Source organism: Podarcis vaucheri (assembly GCF_965113315.1).
Source record: "Podarcis vaucheri genome assembly, chromosome: 6".
NCBI classification, from domain to species: domain Eukaryota; kingdom Metazoa; phylum Chordata; class Lepidosauria; order Squamata; family Lacertidae; genus Podarcis; species Podarcis vaucheri.
In genome coordinates this window covers 4,568,750-4,593,096 of record NC_138764.1, presented here as the reverse complement: position 1 = coordinate 4,593,096, position 24,347 = coordinate 4,568,750, and the positions used below count along the sequence as shown (strand labels likewise).

At 44.8% G+C, this 24,347-nt stretch overlaps 1 protein-coding gene across 2 annotated transcripts in view; it reads right to left on the bottom strand.

The window, feature by feature from the left end:
- COLGALT2 (collagen beta(1-O)galactosyltransferase 2) overlaps positions 1–24,347 on the bottom strand; it is a 68,983-nt gene that overhangs the window by 41,293 nt on the left and 3,343 nt on the right. The gene's annotated exons all lie outside the window — the stretch shown is intronic.

The following is a 24,347-nucleotide window of genomic DNA, read 5'->3' as shown; positions in this document are numbered from 1 at the left end:
CTAATTTATCTAGAAGTGATCTGCTGATTTGGGAATGTGGGAAAGGGTAACGAAGAGTTGTAGAGTTGTGCTCTACAGACTTCCTCTCTCCGAGAATCGTACAAGGGGAGTCCAGAGTGCGATTCCACACAAGGAATGAAGCCCACACAAGGAATGCCACCAGCGCAGCACGCGGAGTCCTCTCTCCTCCCCACATGCCCTCATGCCCCCTGAGCTGGCTTTGGGGGGGGTCAAGAGACCCCTCAGAACAGCCTCCAGAGGGTGGAGCAAACTGCTTAGAACTACATTCAATTCCTCCCTCATAATCTCAAGCAGAATTCTCAGCCTTCACACTCACATATTTATTATAACTAGACAAATACCGAGCACCAGTTTACTGTTTCAGTAGAGCTTTCCCACCCTTCCTGGGGGTGGAGGTGAGAGCTGCTCATATAGATCAGTGGAGAATTTGTAACGGGGATCCAAATTAGCATCAGCCCCACCTTTAACCTATAATGTTCTTGCAGGTCACCCCAACATCTGAGCAGTGCGAGATTCCAGGGATTCAAGACACTTACCCAGGTTTTGTGTTTCCTTTTGGAAATGTGACGCAGTGGAGACTGTGGTGTTTTTATGATATATGGTTTATTTAAACATATATGCAACCCGAGCCTGTGATGGAGGGGTTCACAGCATTAAGAGTTCAAAAGGGTCTTGTTTCTCCTGTAGCCACAGCCTTGGATTCAAGCAGAGATTCGGCCTGGTGCACTCTCTCTCTCTCTGTCTCTCTCTCTCTGCTTTGGTTCTAGGTCGCACCACAGCTCTCCTTCAGACTCTGAGTTTCGTCCTTCTCACTATCTGTGTTTTGACCCATTTGCTATCTCACACAGAGCTCCCTTCCTTTGTTCTCTTAATGGCCCGTCACCCAGGCGATTGCCTCATCAGGAAGCTAGCCTGGCTTATATCTTAACACTTGCTGACTCCAGGGGTTCAGGAAGCGAGCCTGGCTTGATTAGATTTTTTTAACACTACTGATCCAGGGAGAAGAGGGGTCTAGCACCCACAAATTCATAGCACTATTAACAGTGAGCTATATTGCAGGAGCACCTTAAAGACCAACTAAGTTAGTTCTTGGTATGAGCTTTCGTGTGCATGCACACTTCTTCAGATACACTGAAAGAGAAGTTGCCAGATCCTTCTATATAGTGAGAAGGTGGGGAGGGGTATTACTCTTAACTACTGCAGTAGGTCTTACAGGAAAAGGCAAGGGGTGGGAAGGTGAAAAATGGCTTAGTCATGTATAATGAGATAAGAATCCAATGTCTCTGTTCAGACCAGGTCTCTCCATGGTTTTAAGTTTGGTAATGAGTTGCAATTCATAGAATCATAGAATCATAGAATCATAGAATCATAGAATCATAGAATCATAGAGTTGGAAGAGACCACAAGGGCCATCGAGTCCAACCCCCTGCCAAGCAGGAAACACCATCAGAGCACTCCTGACATATGGTTGTCAAGCCTCTGCTTAAAGACCTCCAAAGTAGGAGACTCCACCACACTCCTTGGCAGCAAATTCCACTGTCGAACAGCTCTTACTGTCAGGAAGTTCTTCCTAATGTTTAGGTGGAATCTTCTTTCTTGTAGCTTGGATCCATTGCTCCGTGTCCGCTTCTCCGGAGCAGCAGAAAACAACCTTTCTCCCTCCTCTATGTGACATCCTTTTATATATTTGAACATGGCTATCATATCACCCCTTAACCTCCTCTTCTCCAGGCTAAACATGCCCAGCTCCCTTAGCCGTTCCTCATAAGGCATCGTTTCCAGGCCTTTGACCATTTTGGTTGCCCTCCTCTGGACACGTTCCAGTTTGTCAGTGTCCTTCTTGAATTGTGGTGCCCAGAACTGGACACAGTACTCCAGGTGTGGTCTGACCAGAGCAGAATACAGTGGCACTATTACTTCCCTTGATCTAGATGCTATACTCCTATTGATGCAGCCCAGAATTGCATTGGCTTTTTTAGCTGCCGCGTCACACTGTTGGCTCATGTCAAGTTTGTGGTCAACCAAGACTCCTAGATCCTTTTCACATGTACTGCTCTCAAGCCAGGTGTCACCCATCTTGTATTTGTGCCTCTCATTTTTTTTGCCCAAGTGCAATACTTTACATTTCTCCCTGTTAAAATTCATCTTGTTTATTTTTGCCCAGTTCTCTAATCTGTCAAGGTCGTTTTGAAGTGTGATCCTGTCCTCTGGGGTGTTAGCCACCCCTCCCAGTTTGGTGTCATCTGCAAATTTGATCAGGATGCCCTTGAGTCCATCATCCAAGTCGTTGATAAAGATGTTGAATAAGACCGGGCCCAAGACAGAACCCTGTGGCACCCCACTAGTCACTCTTCTCCAGGATGAAGAGGAACCATTGATGAGCACCCTTTGGGTTCGGTCAGTCAGCCAGTTACAAATCCACTGAGTGGTAGCATAGTCAAGACCGCATTTTACCAGCTTCTTTACAAGAATATCATGGGGCACCTTGTCAAATGCCTTACTGAAATCAAGGTAGGCTACATCCACTGCGTTCCCTTCATCTACCAGGCTTGTAATTCTGTCAAAAAACGAGATCAGGTTAGTCTGACATGACTTATTTTTCAGAAATCCATGCTGACTATTGGTGATCACAGCATTCCTTTCTAGGTGCTCACAGACTGTTTGCTTAATGATCTGCTCCAGAATCTTCCCTGCTATTGATGTCAGACTGACTGGGCGGTAATTATTTGGGTCCTCTCTTTTCCCCTTTTTGAAAATAGGGACAACATTTGCCCTCCTCCAGTCTGCCGGGACTTCGCCTGTTCTCCAGGAATTCTCAAAGATGACTGCCAGTGGTTCTGAGATCACATCTGCCAGTTCTTTTAATACTCTTGGATGCAGTTCATCTGGCCCTGGAGACTTGAATACATCTAAACTAGCCAAATATTCTTGTACTATCTCCTTAGTTTTTCTGGGCTGTGTTTCCTTTGCTGAATCATTTGCTCCAAATTCTTCAGGTCGGGCATTGTTTTCTTTATCGGAGAAGACTGAGGCAAAGAAGGCATTGAGTAGTTCAGCCCTTTCTGTGTCCCCTGTTTGCATTTCACCATCTTCTCCTCTGAGTGACCCCACAGTTTCTTTGTTCTTCCTTTTGCTACGAACATACCCATAAAAGCCTTTTTTGTTGCTTTTAACCTCTCTAGCAAGCCTGAGTTCATTCTGTGCTTTAGCTTTTCTGACTTTGTGTCTACATGTGCTGGCTATTTGTTTGAATTCCTCTTTGGTGGTTTCCCCCCTTTTCCATTTTTTGTACACATCCTTTTTTAATCTTAATTCAGTTAAAAGTTCTTTAGATAGCCACCCTGGCTTCTTTAGGCACCTTCCATGTTTCCGTCTCATTGGTATTGCCTGACGTTGTGCTTTTAGTATCTCCCTCTTAACAAACTCCCAGCCATCATGAACTCCCTTTCCTTTTAGTATTGTTGTCCATGGGATCTCACCCAGCACTTCCCTAAGTTTTATGAAGTCGGCTTTCTTAAAGTCAAGAAATTGAGTCCTAGTATGCTTGGCTGCTCCTTTCCGCTGTATAGTAAACTTCAGAAGAGCATGATCACTCGCGCCTAATGATCCTTCCACTTCTACCCCACTAACCAGGTCATCAACATTGGTTAGGACCAGATCTAAAATGGCTGTTCCTCTTGTTGCTTCTCCCACTTTCTGGACAATGAAGTTGTCTGCAAGGCCAGTGAGGAATCTGTTTGACCTTATGCTCTTGGCTGAGTTTGACGTCCAACAAATATCCGGGTAATTGAAGTCCCCCATTACTACTATCTCCCTTCCTTTTGCATGCTTGGCCATCTGTTCCAGGAAGGCATCATCTATGTCCTCCGTTTGGCTTGGGGATCTATAGTAAACTCCCACAATGAGGTCTCTGTTATTCTTCTCTCCCTTAATTTTGACCCAAATGCTCTCACTTTGGCTTTGAGGATCTAAATCTTGGATCTCTTCACAGGTATACACATCCCTGACATATAACGCCACTCCTCCTCCTTTCTTGTCTGGTCTGTTTCTCTGAAATAGATTGTATCCCCCCATTATTACATTCCAATCGTGGGACTTATCCCACCAGGTTTCAGTGATGCCTATTATGTCATATTTAGTTTGCTGTACCAAGAGCTCAAGCTCATCTTGTTTATTTCCCATGCTTTGCGCATTAGTGTACAGACATTGAAGTCCATTAATCATTCCCCCGTGTCTCTTATTTAAGGATTTTTTCCTCCCACCACTAGGTCCGTGTGCTGTTTTCTCCATTTGGTCTATGACATTTGGATGATCATCTTCATTAATTGATAGGCTCCTACCTTCAGGAGCACTGTCTCCCTCCCCCACATTAGTCAGTTTAAAGCCCTCCTGATGAGGTTTCTGAGATTTTTGGCAAAAACATTTCTCCCAACCGTTGTGAGGTGCAGCCCATCACTTGCCAGAAGTCCATCTTCAAGAAACTGCAGTCCGTGATCTAAGAATCCAAACCGTTCCTGTTTACACCATTTGCGAAGCCAGCTGTTCACTTCCACTATTTTCCCCTCTCTCCCTGGGCCACGTCGTTCAACTGGGAGGACAGATGAGATGACAATTTGTGCATTTAGTTGCTTCAATTTCCTGCCGAGAGCCTCGTAGTCTCTTTTGATCTTCTGGAGGCTATTGCTTGCAGTGTCATTGGTTCCCACATGAACCAAGAGGAAGGGGTATTTGTCAGTGGGTTTTATGATTCCTTGCAGTCGTTCAGTTACATCTTGGATCTTAGCCCCGGGGAGACAGCACACTTCCCGAGACATCTTGTCAGGCCCACAGATCACTGCTTCTGTTCCCCTCAGTAGGGAATCCCCTATCACCACTACACGCCTCCTCTTGGGTTTGGTCGGGGTTCTTCCGTGAGCTGTCCGTTCCAAGGTCGCCTGCACATTCCCTGAGGACTGACTTTGCTGCTCGTCTTCATTCAGCAGCTTCTCTTTCCAGTCTATTTCTGAAATTCCTTTGAGATCTTGTATAGAATGTCCTGGGAGATTGAAGTGTTCTCCTACTGGTTTCTCTGTTTTGTGTTTCTTGATGTCAGATTTATGTCCGTTTATTCTTTGTCGTAAGGTTTGGCCTGTTTGTCCAATATAGAGAGCTGAAGGACAATATAGAGAGCTGAAGGACACCCCTTGCCTTTTCCTGTAAGACCTATTACAGTCGTTAAGAGTCGTCAACAGGCTCATCTCAGCTATCTGCCAATCTCCCATTCCCACCACCCTTCTGAGTAATACCCCTCCCCACCTTCTCACTATATAGAAGGATCTGGCAACTTCTGTTTCAGTGTATCTGAAGAAGTGTGCATGCACACGAAAGCTCATACCAAGAACTAACTTAGTTGGTCTTTAAGGTGCTACTGGAAGGAATTTTTTTATTTTGACTATGGCAGACCAACACGGCTACCTATCTGTAACTATATTGCAGGGTTATTGTACACTGCCTCAGATTAGCAAACTGCAATATGAGGATAACAATGCTGGAATGCAAGTGAGGCCAAGTGCCACTAGTAATCTTCTGAAGTTAATGGGGGTAGAGTAGGAAAATGGCTGAGAGCTCCCTCCAGCCAGCTTCCAGGAGACACACACACCCAGTCTCTGTACAATGCATATTCCCAGCAGGCCACATGGAGAAGGCACACAGACTATCTATGGTATATATAGCTCTACACATAAAATACCATATTGGCCTGAATATAAGCCTCACTTTTCCCCCAAACTCCAACCGTGAAAAACTAAAGAGTGGCTTATATTCGCGACCTTAAGGTATGCAGCCAGGAGCGCAGGGCAAACAGTGCCAGGAGCGTGGCAAAGCGCCACCCACCCCGTGCATAGTTCCCCATGCTCTCCCCAAGGCCGGGAAGGGAGAGAGCCGGCAACACAGCGCAGCCCCCCCCCCCAGTATGCAGCCAGGAACAGTGAGGAAGGGAGCGGCTTATATGCAGGTATTCCCCTCCCCCCAATTTAAAAGTGCAGTTTATATTCAAGTGCGGCTTATATCCGGGCCAATACGGTAGGAATTGTTGATGGAGAAAGAGTGACTAAAGTGAAGAACAGCCCAGATCAGCCTCCAACCTCACTGGGTATCCGTAGCCAGGTCAGGCTGGTGGCTCTTTTCTTAAAGAGAGAGAGGGCAGGGAACTTTGCACTTCTTACTGTGATAATGGAGTTGCTTGAATGCTCCCAAGATAATCAAGAGGTAAAACTAAACCTAGCATGCGGACTTGAGAGTCAGTGGCATCAAATCAAGAAAACCCGAGTAAGAAACTGCTGTCGGGCAGCTTTTAAGAGAGAACATCTGGTCCTTGGGGAGATTTCTTGCTGTGGAGTCCAGAGATCTAGTTGCACAGTTTCTATGCAGCTCCCCAGATTAAAAAAAGAGAACAGAAACTGCTCTCAAGTGTCATACAAAAGAACAGCATTGTTTGCTCTAATTGAACCAAGCTCAACTTTTCCTGGTTCATATCTTAAGCAGGTGGCACTCCACAGGAGTAAATTAAGTTGCAATCTGTTTTCAAGAAACCTGAGTTTGTCAAATGTTCCTCGCTGTTCCCTTTCTTTAAAAAAAGATTAATTACATGCTGAATGGATCCCTTTGTCTCTTCTGATGGAAATCTGCTGTCACACATAGCACTATCTAAAATGACAACGATTAAAGTAGTAGGATAGTATGAATGAAAGAAGATTCCCAGGTGTAACAGATCGGCAGTGCAATCTTATACACATCTTCCCAAATGGAAGTCACACTGAGTTCAAGGCGGCTTACTTTCTGTCTGCGTGGGTGGGTGTGATTTCTGCCCTAAATGCAATGGTGTATCCCACTGTTACCTACTGTGCTTTAGCAACTACTTGCCAAATATCACAGCGCATGGGCGTAGCCAGGACTTTTGTTAGTGGGAGCTGAACCACCGTGATTGGTCAGATAGTCAAGTATTTCTATTGTTTTACTTGATGGGGGGGGGGGGAGATGCCCCGTCCCCCGTTGGCTATGCCCATGTCACAACCATGCAGCAGTGAAGGTGAACTGCAGCCGCAACCATCTTGAAATCACTCTCTGATATACACCTCACTTTTAAGTTAAGAGCTGCAACAAAAAGGAGATCCAAACTGGACATTTCTTCTTCTTCACGGGAAACTAAAGAACCACACAAGAAAGGAATGGAAGAGATTAAAGCACTTGCTTTATTCCCAATGCTAGCAATTTGCCTTTTTTAAAAAAAGCCTTCTTTCCAGCCTACTGCAGAAATTCAGTACAATTATGTGAGGGCAGCCAAAATGTGAGCATGTGATGGATTCAAGTTACTGAACTGTAATGATCTCCTAAAAAAGATGAAAGGTTGGCACATATACAGTGGTACCTCGGGTTAAGTACTTAATTCGTTCCGGAGGTCCGTTCTTAACCTGGAACTGTTCTTAACCTGAAGCACCACTTTAGCTAATGGGGCCTCCAGCTGCCGCCGCACCGCCGGAGCACAATTTCTGTTCTCATCCTGAAGCAAAGTTCTTAACCCGAGGTACTATTTCTGGGTTAGCGGAGTCTGTAACCTGAAGCGTATGTAGAAGAAGAAGAAGAAGAGTTTGGATTTGATATCCCGCTTTATCACTACCCGAAGGAGTCTCAAAGCGGCTAACATTCTCCTTTCCCTTCCTCCCCAACAACAAACAGTCTGTGAGGTGAGTGGGGCTGAGAGACTTCAGAGAAGTGTAACCTGAAGTGTACGTAACCCGAGGTACCACTGTACCAGAAATTCCCAAAGTGTGTGTCAGGACAGAAGCCTTGATACATGCACAAGCATGTATTGAAAAAAATCTTACAGCGGTACCTTGGTTTGCAAAAAGTCTGGTTTGCACACGTTTCGGATGACAAACCCGTCAAACCCGGAAGTGCGTGTCCCGGTTTGCAAACTTTTTTTGGATTACAAACAAATTTTTTTGGAGGCCCCATTGGCGAAAGTGCGCCTTGGGTTACAACCTGTTTTGGTTTACAAATGGATTATGGTTGTAAACCAAGGTGCCACTGTACTTGCCCTTTTTATGTTCAGCAATAGTTAGCCTATTTTGCCATGTTTTTAAAAACTTTTTAAATCATGTGCTTCAGTGAGATAAAAAAGGAGCAGGGAAAAGAGGGGCAGCAGGTCCAACTAATCGAATGTGTTTCAAGTTAATACAAGAGTCAAGTTGTTACAGCACTTTTGCTCTGGGGAGGAATGTCTGCCATATCCTGCAAGTCAAGCTGCAACTCTGTTCGCAAAAGGCCAACCAGGCAGAAGAGGAGGTTTATAGCAGGGCACACAGAGCACATGGAGCACTATGATTTGGAAGGACAAAGAGTGCGTGATTACTTCTGACCATCAGAAGGTCACATGCTAGGCTACGAGTTCTCTTGCCTTAGTATCAGTGTTAGAAATCGATACATGAAAGCTAGGAGCTAAAGGGCACCTTAAACCAAGGTTATGGGCACAACAACGGAATGTCTAGGTTCACTTTCTCATAACAATAGTACAAAGCTGAAAATGAATGAACTGCAGCTAAAATATTATGCTCATTTTTCATATGGCCTAGTCCTTCCCCTGCCCACCCCCCTAATATTCTTAAGAGGGTCTCTTCTCCAGTCTTCAGAGAGTAGCTGAAAGTGGGGAGACAGAAAAAGGTCATTCTTTCCTTCCACTCTGCAGTTTTAATCTGAAATCTTAGGCGCAGTATTGTGCCCAGACATCAGAAACTGCTTGCGCCGATGAAATTCTGTATCTCAAAATGTGCCTAGAACGGGGGTCGGCAACCTGCGGCTCCAGAGCCACATGCGGCTCTTTAAAGCCTTTGCTGCGGCTCCGGGGCGGTGGCGAGGGGAGGAGGTGAGGGGCGGAGGCGAGGGGCGGAGGTGAGCAGCCTGCCGCCCGGCGGGCGGGGCGCCCTGAAGCAGATCGCCCTCCTCGCCAGGCAGACATCCGCAGCGTGGGGAGCCTTGCCGGACTTCCCGGCAAGGCTCCCCACGCTGCGGATAGCAGCCTGCCGCCCCGCAGGGGGGGCGCCCTGATGCAGAGCGCCCCTCGCGCGGGGCAGACATCGGCCAGCCCCACAAGCTCGGGGGACAGCAGGGAGGCGCAGCGCCGCCATCCCGCTGTTCCTCGACCTGGTTCGGTTTCCCCGACCTGCTTTTGGGGGGAAATAAAGGAAAAAAAATTTCCCTTTATTTCCCCCCAAAAAAACTAGGTGCGTCCTATGGGACGGAGCGTCCTATGGGGCGAAAAATACGGTATTTTTATAATGACGAATGCCTCATTATTAATTATTATTTGCATCAGGCACTGATTATGATTTATGGTACACTGGGGCCCTGATTAATTTTCTATGGCATTTTGGGGCATTGATTATTGGGCATAGCAAGTCGCGGTCGCGTGGAATTTGTGCTTTGTGACCGTTTGAAGTGGGGTTTTTTTCTTGGGAGGCTGGGCGGCGCGAAGAGAGGGATTATTTTTATAATGACGAGGATGACATTGGGCCCTCATTATTAATTATTATTTACATCAGGCACTGATTATGATTTATGGTTCACTGGGGCCCTGGTTAATTTTCTTTGGCATTTTGTGGCATTGATTATGCAGTCGCGGTCGCGTGGAATTCCACGTGGAGTTAGTTGCCTGAAGCCCCTTTTTAAACTTAAGCAGGGGAAAGTTTGGTGAAAGTTTGGTGAATTGCTGCCAAGGAGTGTGGTGGAGTCTCCTTCTTTGGAGGTCTTTAAGCAGAGGCTTGACAACCATATCTCAGGAGTGCTCTGATGGTGTTTCCTGCTTGGCAGGGGGTTGGACTCGATGGCCCTTGTGGTCTCTTCCACATATGTATGTGAGCAGGTCTTCTCCAACGTGAACTATATTAAAAACAAACACCGATCACGCCTCACAGATGACAGCTTGCAAGCCTGTGTGAAAATGAAGGTGACGTCTTACAGCCCTGATGTGCAGACACTGAGCACTGAGGTTCAGGAGCAAAAGTCCCATTAACCTGGTTAATTAGCTATTAATTTGTCCTTTTTTCTTGAGATTGACAGCTGACTGCACGATCCTGTATATATAGCATTAAGGCCAGAAACAATATATGCAGTGTTATATTTGTTTTAAATGTTGCAATGTTTTTGCGGCTCCCAGTTGTTGTTTTTTTTTCGGAAACGAGTCCAAGTGGCTCTTTTTGTCTTAAAGGTTGCAGACCCCTGGCCTAGAACAATGGGAGTTTCGAACGCTGCTTACATGTACATGCATACATACTGCAAATGCTTTGCTAAGGTGACCAAAATATTGCATTCAGAAAAGGCTGAACTCAACGGCCTAGTCTAAATTATGCTAAATCTGCAAGCCCTCTCTTGCTTCTACATAATTTATTCATAAGGGAAAGCAAGAAGTGCATGAGGCAAGAACTATAAAATAACTCCTGCTCCAGAGGGCAAGAACTGAACCAAAGGATTCAAGTTACAAGGAAGGAGAGTCCAACTAAACACCAGGAAGAACTTTCTAATGGTAAAAGCAGTTCAACAGTGGACTTCCTTGGAAGGTGGTGGACCCTCCTTCCTTGGAGGCTTTTAAGCAGAGGTGGGATGGTCATCTGTCCTGGATGCTTGAGCTGAGTTTCCTGCATCACAGGGGGGTTGGACTAGATGACCCTCAGGGTCCCTTCCAACTTTACAGTTTTATGATTCTATGAGGCATTGAAAAGCCCACAGTCTTCCACTAAATAGTTAAGCAATCCCTTTTCTGCCTCAGGATTTCACTAAGCATGGGTCACAGGCTTTCAAGTATATTTCCATACCAGTAACTGCTAGTAATCCTTGCTTGGGGATGGATCCAACTAAGTAGTTGCACTAGCAGGAGGCAGCGCAAGCACTCCTGCTACTGTGACTGGCCCCCCCCCGCCACCTGCAGCCAGGCACCCCCATTAGCTTTGGAGGGTCTCCTACCTCCAGAACAGGGCATAGGGGAGGGAAGTGAGATTTATGTTAGTACAAAGGAGAATTCTCCCTTTGTATTTAATTAAAAGCAAAGTCACCCAGTTTACAGAGCTCTGTGTGTGCCTGCTATGTTTTTGTGGGTTGAATTCTGGGCAGTACTGTGTATTCTCCAGTTTTGATACTCCCCTTGAAATTAGCACACTCAGCATAGGCAAAATTTGGGGAGGGGTGCAGTGCAGAATATTCATCTGCCCAGCATTTCCATTGTAGCCAAATTCCCTTTTGTTCTGGCAGCATCATCATCTTAGTCTTTCAATTTTGATACCCCACCTTTGCATGGGCAATCTATCCAGAGTTAGTGATCTGACTTGGTTCCTTCCCCCTCTCCTTGTCTCTTAAGTTCTTTGATGGCATGAGAACAGCCTATAGTGTCCTAATCAGGAGGAAGAGATAGTGATGAGTACCTTCTTTGATGCTGGAAGTTGTTTCGAGAAAGTGAGGCATTGGGAGGGGGTGGCTAATGAATAATTTGCATGCTGCACAGGCTAGCTATCTAGCTATCTATAAATCATATGGTTTGGGGCAGAATAGAGAGAAGCCTGGGTCGAGGGGCCATGCAAGCGGAGGCTTCCTGGGCGAGTCACTTCACCGCTTCTTGAGGGATTCCAAGTGGCAGGTTGAAGTGCTTGCTTGGTCTGTATATACAGTCATACCTCTTGTTACGTTCGATTCAGGTTACGTCTTTTCAGGTTGCGTCCCACGGTGACCCGGAAGTACCGGAAAGGGTTACTTCCGGGTTTTGCCGCTCGCGCATGTACAGACATGCAAAATGATGTCACGCACATGTGCAGAAGCGACGAATCGCGACCCACGCATGCACAGACACACGGATGCGGGTTGCGTTCCTTTCAGGTTGTGAACGGAGCTCTGGAATGGATCCCGTTCACAACCAGAGGTACCACTGTGTTGCTCCCTGTTTAGAATAAAATCTTTAATCTTCTCACTCACTTGCGTTTTCTATTACTTCTGAATCTCATTTTAAAAGAACTACCTTGCATTTGGCAAGACAACCTTTCAATGAATGATTCTCAAACAAAATTTCTACTCTTCTTTGCCCTCAAATAGTGTGTTCACCCATCTGATTTTATTTAAGGACATCCTCTTCATGCGTGGCGTTGCATTGAGGAATTATGGGCAGATCATACTGGCCACTACACCCATTCTGATTAAATGGCACATGGGCAAATGATGCAGAGGATGAAAATGATGGAGATGCAGTATTAAAGCAATTCCACTGCCCCACCTCCCCCCCCCAAAAAAAACGTAGAAGGAAACCATTGATGAAATTCACTCAAAGAAGTTTTAGAAGAGAGCCTATTTTCATATATTTTCTACCCAACTAGTATTTACACAAGCATTGTTTAAGGTCTGTGTTTATTTCTGGCATCAGTTGTGAGTTTTGATTTATTTTTCATTGCTCAGAAACATTGATCTTTGAGAATAGGGGAGGAAAAACGTGTAAAGGATTAAGTGTACTGTTCACATAGCACAGAGATACTAGGTCAAATAAAAAGCAAAATTACACACTGATCCATATCAATTGTTAACAGCTTTATTTATAAAAAGTGACATAGTGGAATGCTTCAGGCTTAGTTACTTCTATTTTTATGGGGACATATTTATTTTCTGATAGCTGAGCTTTTACACCAAAATAGCTACTTTGTGCTGACACATCAACTTAGATATGCTAACAATTTAATACATTTTTAGCCTAGGAGGTTTGAGCTCATGGGAGGACTGCATGGTAAAGGTACCAGGGAACAGAGGGAACCTACAGGAATAAAAATTAGGGCCATTGCAGATTTCAGATAGCATCTCTGTAAGTCTGCACCTTGTGAACTAAACTGGCCTATTTAAAAATAATAGTAATATAAAAATGATGTTAAACCCACCCAACCACAGATATCAGCCTGGTTTGGTAAATTCTAACCAGCAAACATCCCATCAAAGAAAATTTCCACCTTAGGCACTTTAAACACACACATACCGGGGTGGGGGACTACAGGTTGCTCCCGACATGTTTTTACAGATCCAGCAGCATGCAATGAAGTTCATAAATTTTGGGGAACAATGAGCATGGCCTGAAGGCAGACTTGTAAGAAAGATTTTATGAAATCTGTCTCAACAAGCACTTAGCAAGAGTGCAACATGTGTCCTAGAGTGACTGGGTTCTCGGTCTCAAGGGTTGTGCACACAGGGACACTGTGACTTGCACTTCTGCATTAGAGTCACGAGAGCCAAGAATTTAGTGGACACTGTGCCAGATCTGGACAGGAGACACTTTGGTTCAAATTTCCACTCAGCCATGAAGCGCAATGGGTGAATTTGGACTAGAAACTGACCAAGAATGGATATAATGTCTCACAGCCAAATCGTGAGTTGGCCATCAGGAGCACACCTACTGCACAGCACCTCTTTTCCTCATTTGTTTGGGTATTTCCTCTCTCTCTTGGGATAACTCTTGGGATAACTCTCTTGGGATACAGCCACAAAATAACCACTCACATCTGCACTAACTTTTATGGCAAATTAAATGATAGTTAACTCATACTGCAGTTTGGAAGTTTTCTTCTAGCTATAGCGAGACTAATGAAGCCTGTCAGGACTTCCTATTTGGGCCCAAAAGCCATTCTGGTCAAGCCACCCAGTTGCTCTATACCTGACATCATAAATGACACCATATGCATAGGGCAGGTAAAGAAATGTTTGGCCCAAATGGAAGTTTGCAAAACCCCTGCAAAGCTGATCACCAGGGTGTGCAAAACACTGTGCCTCTGCCTGCAGTGTTTAATTTCAAACTGTGTGAGCGAAAATAGGGCACCTGAGGCCATCGTGACACCAGGTGAGTCAAAGGTCAGTAGCCCCACCCATCTGTCAAACTTGGCCCTTGGGTAAGTTGGATAAGATACAGCCTGCTAGTCTGATTGAATTCCCTACCCCTTGACTATGGCTTCAAAATGATTCAGCACCAACTGAAGTCAACAAAAGCAACAGCCTTAAAATAATCAAAATGCCACTAGCTCCTAGGACAATTTTGTTAAACTACCTAAGTGACCAAATTGGTTCCAATTATAAGGAGCTGGTGTGCAATTTGTTAACCACAGCATGAGTGTTGGTGGCAAAAACTCTCACAGAATATCTTTGTGTTTCTCAGTTATGAAAGGAACGCCCACTTTGGGCTGCTTCTGACCCCCCCCCCCTTGCCTTTTAGGGTTTCCCCCACTATTTTTTTATTTTGGATTTCTGCAAACCTAAGAACTCCCTCTTGTGCATTCATGGTGCTACTTTGGATACGAAAGGGCCTGCCTTGGAGAATGAGTTTACACTTATGTAGTATGCAGGATAATGGATTTTGTCAGTTTTCTTTTTGTCTGCCTCAAGAGTTTCAAGCCACAGGCGTGTGCATGAGACATGTCTGGGGCAACCTGCTTGGCTCATTCTCTCAATCGGTGACTGGTAAACAGTTACTTCCGTTGGCAGTTACAGGGTGGAAAAGAGAATAAATTCATTTTGAATTTGAATCATATGTGGAAGGGGCAAACCAACTGTGCATCTTGGAGAGTGTCCAGAGAACACACAATTCCCTTTACTCTTTTAAACATTTTCCTTCTTTTACCCAAAATGGTTGGCCTCCTGCAATGCTTTCTCAACATGACAAATGGCAGCATTCACTCACCTGGCCCCATTATCCCTGATCATTAGCCATGCTAGCTGTGGCTCATGGCAGTTGTAGTCCAAAACACCTGGAGAGCATCATTTCAGCAAAGGCTGACATATGGAAGCAACCACATTAAATCCACATCTATTTTCTCTCCCCGTGGCCTGGGGCCAGAAGTACAAATGTGCAAGGAGATGCCAGCTGTGGGAAGCACCGATTGTGGTGTCACTAAGAAACCTCCTCCTTCTCAATTCTCAGAGCAGTTTTACGCTCTGGGAGGCAGAGTGTATTAAAATGTAAACAAATGAACAAGTAAATTAATCGTACCTTTTTTAAGTTTTAAAAGGTGGGGAACTTCCTAAAGCATGGAGGCAAGCAAAAGATGAATGGCTGAACCAGCATTCCATTCTCTGACAGATTCATCATGTATCAATCAAAATCACAAAGCTTTGAGGAAATGAAGCTCATGTTATGGCCAAGACTTCCTTTGGGGTGGTTTCTTTTATCTAAGATTTGGAATCAGACATCTTCTAATAAAAATATCTAGCTAGCTAGTTTCACCAATAAAGGTAAAGGTAAAGGTACCCCTGCCCGAACGGGCCAGTCTTGACAGACTGTGGGGTTTGTGCGCCCATCTCACATCTATTGGCCGGGGGCCAGCGCTGTCCGGGGACACTTCCGGGTCACGTGGCCAGCGTGACATCGCTGCTCTGGCGAGCCAGAGCCGCACACGGAACGCCGTTTACCTTCCCGCTGGTAAGCGGTACCTATTTATCTACTTGCCCCCGGGGGTGCTTTCGAACTGCTAGGTGGGCAGGCGCTGGGACCGAGCAGCGGGAGCGCACCCCGCCGCGGGGATTCGAACCGCCGACCTTTCGATCGGCAAGCCCTAGGCGTTGAGGCTTTAGCCCACAGCGCCACCCGCGTCCCAATAGTGAATCCAATACAGAATTTAGACTCCTGTCAAATGTTTGACATTCTGAGATGTAGTTTCTGACTTTTCTGGTTATAATGAAATGTTTGTGAAAGTATGCCAAAGTCTTCCCCAAGGTGGTGGTAGTGGTATCTTGCAATTAGTTGCCTGTACTGAGTTCTAGCAAGGTCTGCTGACTGCCTGGTAAACACCACTTCCTTATAATCTGGCAACTACCAAGCTCAAATATCCCCAACTTTCCCCAAACTTTGTGATTTTTATATTGTTGTAGATGAGCTAATACAACGGGTCAGCAGCCTTTTTCAGCCATGGGCTGGTCCACCGTCCTTCAGACCATGTGGTGGGCCGGACTATATTTTTTTTTGGGGGGGGGGGGAATGAACGAATTCCTATGCCCCACAAATAACCCAGACACATTCTACTCATTTGAAATAAAAAGACACATTCTACTCATGTCAAAACACGCTGATTCCCAGACTGTCCGTGGGCTGGATTGAGAAGGCAAATGGGCTGCATCCGGCCCCTGGGCCTTAGGTTGCCTATCCCTGTACTACAACCTGTTTGTGGCTATTTGATCTGCTATGACTCATCCTTCACCCCAAAACTGCTGTACTTACTATCTAGCTTTGCCTCTAGCTTGTTTAGTCTGATTTCTAGAGCTGAGCCAGATTTAAGTGTCATGGCCCTGGGCTACGTGGATTGTGAAATGGGCCTCATGTATGCTCTCTTGCTTGCAGTTTAGGACAGATCTGTCTTAGGAAGATTCCCATTACAAGAAAATGCCACTGACCAAACAAAACCTCTCTTGACCTGTCCAAGGAGCCCTCCGTCAAATGCAGGTATGTGAAGAGAAATTCTGGCAATAACTTTATTTTGCATGAATGATTCCAAGCTGGAGACTGCCAGGCAGACAGCTATGACTTCATTGGCCTGAAATACCAACTCACTGGGAAGATCATTCGGCTTTATGAGCACAACAACCAGCCACATTAACGCCAAAACGGAATCACCCTATATACACCTTCCATTCTTATCAGTATAATCTCCAGATTAGCCTGGACTTTATTAAGGAAAATACATTGCAAGTGAATGTAAAGTGCTCAATACAACTAAGATTTTCATGTAGTCAGAACATTTCTGAACCAGATTTTGTACTTTGAGATGAGTAATTTGATGGTCTCCGGTTCCAGGAAAAAAATGTTCAACAAAGCGTATTAGGGCAATTATTACCCTCGTGTGAGCTACAGAAAATGACCTTTGCCAGGTTGTTCCAGTAACCTGATACTGTTTATAAAAAAATCATAATAAAAAAGCTGTCTGAAAGAATTTATTGCTCAAGGCTCACACAGCCCATTATAAAAGTCTTCATAAATGTAACGACAGACTTAGTTAGGGGATTAAACAAATCCAAAGAACTCCTGCTGTCATACCCTGCAATAGTCATTCCCAATTTGTCCAATTAAAAGTTCTTGCAAGCCTGAACTCTACTCCTACAAGGAGGCTACCCAGTGTGTCTCTGCATGATTAATGACTCCAGCCTTATTTCAATTGGCCTTCACTGAAGGTGGTTAATTCTGCTACATCTCAACATTTGGTGTGATAGGAGGGGCCAATCTCTCTGAATTAAAAGCTGTGCTAGTTATCTGTTCCTAGAAGGGGCTACAGGTGTCTCTTTTGCACAAGTCACTGTTCTGAGCCCACCTCCTTTGAATCAAGACACACCTATCCAAACAGCCCATTCAGAGATGAGGGCATCTCTATGGAATGATAGATTTTGGTCTTAGACATTCTGAAAGCAAATCTTTTGAGTGCAAGAGGGAATCATGCCACCAGTTTTATTTAATTTTTTTAAAAAAAAACACTAAGCATGCCTCAGCTCTCAGAAGTTTGGGAAACACAGATCTACACAAGTCATATTGTAAACAGACAATTCAAAAAGCTGTACAAAAAGGGGAGCATCATACTGACACTTAGATGCCTCTTATGTGGACTTTATTTGCTTGTTCTGCATTGTGAAACAGATGGAAACATATGGAGCGTGGACAAGCCTCCGGTTCACTTCCAGCATTCCACTGACAAGGTCAGAGACTCCTCTGCCGCAGTGTACAGTGAAATTCCATATCCCATTTTCAAGGCAGCTCAGAGACTTTGACAATTCTTCAATAACAGACAAATGCAACATGGTAAATAAACATATTCAACAGCCTGTTAGGGGCAAGTGAAACTATTTGGTCTTCACAGGTGCAGGCCGCATCAGGGACAAGCTCCTACTTTTCACCAGGTTTGAGGGAAAGATGGGGTGGGTGGGAATCTCCCTCTTTGACCTTTTTTGGGTGTGCAGCCATTCAGAAAGCGCCAAGGCTCCTCGCTACTTTGCAAGAGCTTCAACAGGTACGGCACAAATTCAGAAAAACATCCACATCCCACCCCTGAGTCTATAACTTATATAAGTAATAAAAATAAGTTGTACCTCAGCCTACAATCAGGCAGGACACCCTCCCTCACCAAAAAGTTTATAACCTATATTGATTCTATAAGCTAGAAATTCAAATTAACCGCCATGGTGTTACCCCAAACAATTAAGAGGGCTGTTCTTTGTTGAATATTGAGAGTTCTCTTCAATAAGTCCTTAGCCTCCCCCTCACAGAACTACAGTTTTCAAAATTCCCTAGTGAGGGGAAATTACTGTTAAGCCAGTTTAAACTTGCAGTGCCAGTTTTGCTTTGTATCCACCTGTGTTCCTGACCACTTTCAGCACTGCTGAAAGAAAACACAGCCTGCCTCAGAAGTGGGCGATGCAAGCCACCATCTGTCAGCTCGACATGGGCACAACACTGGCCTTATCTGACATGGTTAATTTCATTATTTGTTGAATTTGTATTCTACCCTTCATCTATAGATATCAGGATGGCTCACAGCACAAAAATACAAGATAAAAACGCAAAAAACATATGGTAATAAGAAGAATAAAGGTAAAGGTAAAGGTACCCCTGCCCAAACGGGCCAGTCTTGACAGACTCTGGGGTTTGTGCGCCCATCTCACATCTATTGGCCGGGGGCCAGCGCTGTCCGCAGACACTTCCGGGTCACGTGGCCAGCGTGACAACGCTGCTCTGGCGAGCCAGAGCCGCACACGGAACGCCGTTTACCTTCCCGCTGGTAAGCGGTACCTATTTATCTACTTGCCCCCGGGGGTGCTTTCGAACTGCTAGGTGGGCAGACGCTGGGACCGAGCAGCGGGAGCGCACCCCGCCGCGGGGATTCGAACCGCCGACCTTTCGATCGGCAAGCCCTAGGCGCTGAGGCTTTAGCCCACAGCGCCACCCGCGTCCCTCAATAAGAAGAATAGAACAAATCAAAACAACCCTCCTTCCCCTCCCACAAAGACATTTAAAAGGATATAGGATGTTAGTGTTAAGTTGTGGGTGAACATATCAGATGACACAGCGATTCTTCAAACAGCTCTTCTTTATTCACAGGCCAGAACAGAACTGAAGGATTCAGCCAGCCTGCTTATATAGAGCTCCAGTACAACGTAACTGTAGCAACTTTCTAAAACTATCCAATCAGTGAACGTCACTTTCAATCCCTTATTTGCATAACTATCTACAGTATCCCCCTGCTGACCCAGGGTGAGAACTTCAGTACATAACAGTTAGTATGCCCAAAGCCTGGTTGAAGAGGAACATTTTCACCTGGTGCCTAAAGGTATATAATGAAGGCACCAACCTGGGCAGACCATTCCACAAGTGGGAGCCACTGCAGAAAAGGTCCACCCTCTGGACCTCTCTTGGGGAGGGATACACAAAAAACAGCCTCAGAGGATGATTGCAGGCCCAGTGGGGTCATATGGAGGGAGGCAGTATTTTGAGACTATATATGTGCTTTGGAAAACACACAAGTGCTGTTTCCGTGCGCTCTGGCTTCCGTCACGGTGTCCCATTGCGCCAGAAGCGGTTGAGTCATGCTGGCTACGTGACCCAGAAAGCTGACTGCAGACCAAATGCCTGCTCCCTCGGCCTGAAAGCAGAGTTGAATTTGACTGGACTTAGCCACCCAGGGGTCCTTTTCCTTCACCTTTAACCTTTCTATATTGAGGGTCTGATTAAATTTAAATACTTTGCAAGCTCTCCTGCTCCCAGCCACTTCAAGATGATGGGCGTCCCAATCCAAGCTGTGATGTGTGATTCTATCTAAGGGGCAGCTCACTTCAGGCCCTGTAACTCCTTGCTGGGCTCCTCCGTGTGTCCCTCGCCTGCATCGACTCCTCTTTTCAGCTCTTGCTGGGAGTCACATCCAGCTCCTTCAATCAAGTCTGATTTATACCTTCACAGTTCATGGACCCTATCCACATGTCCACTACCATTACCTTTGGGACGCAACAGTTTACTTTTTCCAGGAGCTCAGCAGTGAATAATTCATGGACTCAAATCAATTAGAGGGGTGGGGGAAAGAGAGGAAACTGCAGAGAGAGGCCAACCAATGTTGACTTTTGGAAGAATATTAACACCCGGTCTAAAATCTTAATAATAATAATAATAATAATAATAATAATAATAATAATAATAATTTATTATTTGTACCCCGCCCATCTGGCTGGGTTTCCCCAGCCACTCTGGGCGGCTTCCATAGAAACCAAAAAAACACTAAAATATCATACATTAAAAACTTCCCTGAACAGGGCTGCCTTAAGATGTCTTCTGAATATCAGGTAGTTGTTTATCGTTTTGACATCTGATGGGAGGGCGTTCCACAGGGCGGGTGCCACTACCGAGAAGGCCCTCTGCCTGGTTCCCTGTAGCTTTGCTTCTCGCAATGAGGGAACTGCCAGAAGGCCCTCGGTGCTGGACCTCAGTGTCCGGGTAGAACGATGGAGGTGGAGACGCTCCTTCAGGTATACAGGACCGAGGCCGTTTAGGGCTTTAAAGGTCAGCACCAACACTTTGAATTGTGCTTGGAAACGTACTGGGAGCCAATGTAGGTCTTTCAAGACCGGTGTTATATGGTCTCGGCGGCTGCCCCCAGTCACCAGTCTAGCTGCCGCATTCTGGATTAGCTGTAGTTTCCGAGTCACCTTCAAAGGTAGCCCCACGTAGAGCGCATTGCAGTATTTACAGTAGTAAATACTGTACTGCCATTTATGGATGGCTTCTCTCTCTCTGAAACTGAGGCTAAAGCAACATGTTTGGCAGAGATCCTGCCTTGCCATTCTCCCTGCAACCCTCTTCCTCAGACATTTTCTCTTTCAGCCGGTCAAATATACACATCCAGATATGTGCCTGGTGGGGGAGAAAGAAGGGTTAAAAGCAGCGGTGCAAGGGATGTGCAGGTTCCCAGGCATACAACCTTCCAAAAGTGTCATTTTACACCGAATCAACAATACTACAGAACACATCTGTTTTCTACCTGCCTTCCTGCCTGCTTTCTGCTACTGGGCAAACGGAGTCAGCAGGACCTTTGATCCTCTGCTCAAGGGCTAATCACCTGTCCCTGGTGGCGCAGCAGCAGGGGCTTCTGTGCTTTTGGTGTTGCAAGCTATTATTTGGCCACTATGCATTAAATTAAGAACAGATTGCTGCCATGAGCAACTTTTGCTTGCTGAGATGCCAAAAGAGGACAAGGGAGTCAAAAACATTCCTTTAGTGCCTAAGTTTGGCCAGAGAGGGAAAAGATAGTGTCTGGGTTATCATACATACAAAATATATCACTTTTCTTTTTGGGGTACATGGATGAGATGAATAGACCCTTCCTATACTTTGGGGGAGGGGGGACCATGTCATAATTAGGGCTAGGTGCAAATGCACCAGTGGACTTAATTGTAGAATTCAGCCTAACTATCGGGAGAGAAAACCACCCTCATTTCTCTGTAGATGTTTTTTCTTCTCCTTCTCCTTTGTGATTCTGCAGGAGATAACGGCATCGGAAAAGTGGTGTTTCCACCTTCTGCAAAAGCATAGCACAGGCAGGCAGCCCCCCCCCTGCCCCCCGTGCGTGCCACAAAAAGGGGTGAGCCCCTGGTGACCAGGCTTATGCACTGCCAATTCCATCACCATGTGAAGCAGTATCATCTAGAGCAATGGCTCCCAAACTTTCCCCATTAACCATGTGAAAATTATTGAGGGTCCTGGTGGACAACTCGATGTTGTTGCAGCAATGGTAATGTACTGTGCTAGATTCTGTGTGGTCTTTAATTGTATTATTATTGCTTCTTCATATATTCAACTTTATTGCACTGTATTACAATTTGAATTTCACAGAATTCAGTTTGTGACATACTGCATTTTATTGTAACTCCTTCTCTTGTGAGGAGGCAGGTTTCTGTGGCAATTCTGGCCCACAGGATATATCTACCTGGAAAACAAAACAGCCCCCTGAGAATACACACACACAAAAAAAGAAGCCGTTCCTATTTGAACATGAAGATGGTCACCGGGACAAGGAAGTCTTCACATAGTACTTCAAAACTGAAATGCAGGATATCGAGAAGGCTGCCTGCCACTTGATAAAACATGGTAAGAGCAAAAAGGCAAAATCAACAGGAAGACCGTCCATGTGTGCCTTGAGGAAAGAGGGCCATTAAAAAGCCATACATATTTAGCTATGGAAAACGACCACATTTAGCCTTTAACTGACCCCTGAATAGGGAACATCATCAATATTCACTGACTCAGAGAGGAAATTAAATGCAAACATTATTTTTTTTTAAAAAAAAAAGCATCACTGCAAAGGACGGAAATTGCAGCTGAACCCTCTCAAAATACTAAACAATTGACTGTAGGCTTCCCACGCCCTATGGCACAACCATTGTCTTCTCCACTGACTTTGGTCTGGGCTGTACTCCATGGCAGAACTGTGTACAATGAATTTGGGCAAATCCAATTAGCTCCTGAAAACTACAAAGGAAGACTGGTATGGATAATGCTAACACTTCAGTGAGACTGGTAAAACAAGTGATACAGGGGTACCTCGGTTTTTGAATGTCTCCATTGACGAACGTTTCGGAAATCGAACGCTGTAAACCTGGAAGTAAATGCTTTGGTTTTCGAACACGCCTTGGAAGTAGAACAGGAAACGCGACTTCCACTGAGTGCAAAACCCTGAAGCCTAGCTGTCGGCTATTGAGTTTCAGTTTTTGAACGTTTTGTAACTCGAATGGTCTTCCGGAACAGATTACGTTCGAAAACTGAGGTACCAAATTGCAAAGTAATTAAAAACAAGTTCTGCAGTTGGAGAGTTACTTGAGCAAACAAAACCAAAGCTACAAAAGGCCAGTCTGCATATATGTTCTTTTTTATTCCTTTTCTCTGCACCTAGTCACAGGAATTGCACACTGCAGCTACTACCCATTATCCATTCTTGTGTCCCTCTTTTCTCTCCACAAGCAAAGAGTTGTTCAATCTTCAGAGAAGCAAAGATGTATCTCTCAATCCAATCTCTCCTACAACAGTAGAGACTAGCAGGAAGCCAGCTGTTTTCTACAAAGCTGCCACCTGTTCTCTCCTGGGGTTCCTGTGGTCTTCTCAGAGTGCAAGGCAAACAGTAAAAGGTGCAACAGGACCTAGCATTGACACAGGCAGTGAGAGACTTCTGCACCTGCTCCCCCTTCTGCCACGCTGCTTTCTCAGGCATAAAGGGAAAATAAATAGTGATGCTGTTTGAACTCCGCCAAAACTATAATTCAGCAAAACATGTGAATGGCTTAATAATATATTTATCTTATTCTTTTTATAGTTCTATTAAGAACACCTCGTCCCAAGATGGAATTACATACCACCTGGACTTCTGTCGACATTGTCTTTATGGTTCTAATGCTATAGCTGTACTTTATCCAAGTGTTCAGAATACAGTACTCTCATGGGCATATTAATGGTCTATAAGATGTCAGTGGAAAATTTAAAGAAGTCATCCAGGTGATTTTTTAAAGCCACAGAACCTTTAACAGCAACCTTCATACTCCTAAAACGGCAGGTAATGGGGAAAGAAATATTCTGCTTGCATTTTTAGAAAATACATCAATGCAAATTTATTTTGAGGACCAATGGTACAAGAAAAAGCTTTGCTCTCTCCAACTTTGAAGCTCACTATGATTAATGAGCATCTTTCCTTCTTAATGTGACAGTCCTGCTTTAAAAAAAGAACAACTAAGCACATGAATGCTCTTTCTGTATATATTTTACTGTTGTGACCTTGCATACTTCACATTCATTTCCAAGGGAACATTTCCAAGTTCCTAATTAATAATGCACTGTCATCATTACACTTGCCTTTTGCATGCAAAACAGATGCTCTTCCACTGTGTTTTAGGTGCTCCCAATGAACTTCTTGGTACAGCCATCAAACACGGTTGTTACTTTTACAAGAATTCTAACATCGGAGGCTGAATAGACCTGAGCATGTCCAGGTTTCTTTTTAAAAGAATGCTTCCTTACCTAGAGGCTATCCTAATGCCCAAATTTGTTTAGTTTTAATTGTATTTTTATTGGACATCGCTATCCATTTAAAATCACTTTGAGACTCCTTTTGTATGAAGCAAAAGGTAAGGATAAAGCCATACCACACTTTTAACAACATTTGTAATATATTTATTCCATGTTATCTAGGGAATCCAAAAAAATTTTCAGTGCAAACTGTAAACTGTTTCAAGATGGCCGTGCAATGGCACTAGAAAAGTCAAACTGTGAGAAAATTTGG